The following is a 3,044-nucleotide window of genomic DNA, read 5'->3' as shown; positions in this document are numbered from 1 at the left end:
CACATCCCGTGCTTAAAGAATTGGTTTAACCGGTGTATGATATACATGTACTGTTTTGCTACTTTAGAATGCCCCAAGCAGTTTTCCACTTGCAGGTGGAGGCGACCAGGTTTTCCTTGCCATCGTTCTCAGCAAACAATATTTTTATCATTCACTTAGCATTTTTCAGCAGTGGATGATAAGTGTCTATTCCAGACATGGTGGCTCACGCCTGTAATCCCAGCACTTTGGAAGGCAGAGCAGGAGAACTGATTGAAGACAGTCATTTGAGACCCACCTGGGCAACATAGCAAGACCCTGATTCTACAAAAAAGAAGAAAAATTAGCCGGGCGCGGTGGCTCAAGCCTGTAATCCCAGCACTTTGGGAGGCCGAGGCAGGTGGATCACGAGGTCGAGAGATCGAGACCATCCTGGTCAACATGTTGAAACCCCATCTCTACTAAAAATACAGAAAATTAGCTGGGCATGGTGGCGCGTGCCTGTAATCCCAGCTACTCAGGAGGCTACAGTGAGCTATGATCACACCACTGCACTCCAGTCTGGGTGACAGAGCAAGATACTGTCTCTAAAAATAAATAAAATAAATTTATAAAGTGAAAATAGTGTCTACTCCATAGGGCTATGGTGAGGATAAATTAGATAGATTGTGCCAAGTTCATAAAACAGATCTTGACACACAATAAGCATTCAGTAAGAACAGCAATGATTATTTGCTTAAACTAGTTCAAGAAGGATGCTGAACTAACATCTAAATCAGGTGTCCCCAGACTACGGGCCCCGCGGGCTGCATGCGGCCCCCTGAGGCCATTTATCTGGCCCCATGCTGCACTTCAGGAAGGGGCACCTCTTTCATTGGTGGTCAGTGAGAGGAGCACAGTATGTGGTGGCCTTCCAACGGTCTGAGGGACAGTGAACTGGCCCCCTGTGTAAAAAGTTTGGGGACGCCTGATCTAAATGGTCTTAAGAGGCCGGGGCAGCGGCCTCCCACCACTTGGGATGCAGGGGCAAAAAATACCCAAATGGTCCTAAGGTCTTTGTTTTCTCTTCTTTTCTCTTTTCTTTTCTTTCTTTTCTTGAGGTGGAGTTTTGCTCTTGTTGCCCAGGCTGGAGTGCAATGGTGTGATCTCAGCTCACTGCAACATCCACCTCCCAGGTTCAAGCAATTATCTTGCCTCAACCTCCCAAGTAGCTGAGATTACAGTCATGCGCCACCATGCCCAGCTAATTTTGTATTTTCAGTAGAGACAGGGGTTTCACCATGTTGGTCAGGCTGGTCTCGAACTCCCATCCTCAGGTGATCCACCCTCCTCAGCCTCCCAAAGTGCTAGGATTACAGGTGTGAGCCAACGCACCTGGCCTTTTTCTTTTCTTTTCTTTTCTTTTCTTTTCTTCTCTTTTGTTTTCTTTTGAGACAGCATCTCGCTCTGTTGCTTAGGCTGGAGTGCAGGGGTGGGATCTTGGCTTACTGCAACTTCTGCCTCTTGGGTTCAAGCGATTCTCCTGCCTCAGTCTGCTGAGTAGCTGGAACTACAGGCGTCCACAACCATGCCTGACTAATTTTTGTATTTTTAGTAGAGACAGGGTTTCACCATGTTGGACAGGCTGGTCTCGAACTCCTGACCTCGTGGTCCACTCACCTTGGCCTCCTGAAGTGCTGGGATTACAGGCATGAGCCACTGAGCCTGGCCCACACCGCTTCCCTTTAAGGGAAGGCTCTGAAATTTGCTCACATCCTTTCTCTTTATATCTAATTGACCAAGACTTAGCCAATGGCCAGATATGACCACACCTTGCTGCAGAGGAAGTGGGAAACATAGCTTTTACTTAGGAGACCAGCTAAAAATCAGTGGTTCTATTACCATAGAAGAAGGTGATTAAATTTGGGGGGAAAATGGACTATCTCATTCTCAGAGCAAATCAGAGCCAAGAGACAGCAAGAAAACCCTGATGACATCTTTTGAGTGCCTGGATCCAACTGTGCCTGAAGCCCTACTCACTGGACATTTGAATTGCTTGAGCCACAGATTTCCTTTTTTGTACATGCCGGTTTGAGTTGAATTTTTGGTCACTTGCAACAGAAAGAGAAGTCTGATTAGTGCAATGAGATGTAAAGTCTCTAGTTGATGTCCCATGCAGAGTAGGAGCTCATAAGTGGGCATATTATTATTACTGCTGTTACTATGTTGCAGTTGGCCCTACAGCTCATTCTGTCTCTGCCTTCTCTATCCTACTCCAGCACTGTTAGAGATTACCCCTCTCTTCACCTGCACAATCCATTTCTTTTCTTTTTCTTTTTTTTTTTTCGCTGCAACCTCTGCCTCCCTGGTTCAAGCAATTCTCCTGCCTCAGCCTCCCAAGTAACTGGGATTACAGGCATGCGCCATCGCGTCTGGCTAATTTTATATTTTTAGTAGAGATGGGGTTTCTTCATGTTGGCCAGGCTGGTTTTGAACTCGTGGCCTCAAGCAATCTACCTGTCTTGCCCTCATAAAGTGCCAGGATTACAGGTGTCAGCAACTGCACCTGGCTTTTTTTTTTTTTTTTTTTTTTTTTTTTTTTTTTTTTTCAGATAAGAGCCTCACTCTGTCATCCAGGTTGGAGTGCAATGGCACAAACTCACTGTAACTTCCATCTCCCAGGTTCAAGAGCTTCTCCTGCCTCAGCCTCCCGAGCAGCTGAGATTACAGGGACCCGCCACCACACCCAGCTAATTTTTGTTTTTGTTTTGTTTTGTTTTGTTTTGTTTTTGAGATGGAGTTTCGCTTGTTACCCAGGCTGGAGTGCAATGGCGCGATCTCGGCTCACCGCAACCTCCGCCTCCTGGGTTCAGGCAATTCTCCTGCCTCAGCCTCCTGAGTAGCTGGGATTACAGGCACGCCCCACCATGCCCAGCTAATTTTTTGTATTTTTAGTAGAGACAGGGTTTCACCATGTTGACCAGGATGGTCTCGATCTCTTGACCTCATGATCCACCCGCCTCGGCCTCCCAAAGTGCTGGGATTACAGGCATGAGCCACTGCGCCCGGCAATTTTTGTATTTTTT

Source organism: Saimiri boliviensis, chromosome 14 (genome assembly GCF_048565385.1).
Source record: "Saimiri boliviensis isolate mSaiBol1 chromosome 14, mSaiBol1.pri, whole genome shotgun sequence".
In the NCBI taxonomy this organism is placed as follows: Eukaryota; Metazoa; Chordata; class Mammalia; order Primates; family Cebidae; genus Saimiri; species Saimiri boliviensis.
This window is presented reverse-complemented; position numbering follows the sequence as displayed.